Below are 371 nucleotides of genomic sequence, written 5' to 3'. Positions count from 1 at the left end.
TTACAGATTGCATCTGCTAATCAGAAAACTCAACGAAGTCAGCTCAAGGAAGTGGAAGGCATGCTTGGAAAAAATAGAAGTTTCCATTATGAAGGCAAATTTAGTATATTTCAAATTGTAACCAACTGAAGATGACAAGATTTGAATGAAAATTTGATTGAACATTGTTATCTGTCAAGAGAAACAGTTTGAGCGAATGAATTAAGTATTGCCTATTGTCTATAAGTTAATTGTGTGACCTGAACCCTGTGAGGGATATTACTTATTTTTATACGCCGGTTTTGAAAAAACGGGACGTATTATAGTTTCACCCTGGCGGGCGGCGGCGTCCATAACAGTGTCCACTCTCTAATTCAAATAGTTTTCATCCG

This window comes from Dreissena polymorpha, chromosome 1 (assembly GCF_020536995.1).
Source record: "Dreissena polymorpha isolate Duluth1 chromosome 1, UMN_Dpol_1.0, whole genome shotgun sequence".
Classification (NCBI taxonomy): Eukaryota; Metazoa; Mollusca; class Bivalvia; order Myida; family Dreissenidae; genus Dreissena; species Dreissena polymorpha.
Note: the sequence above shows the minus strand (reverse complement) of the source record.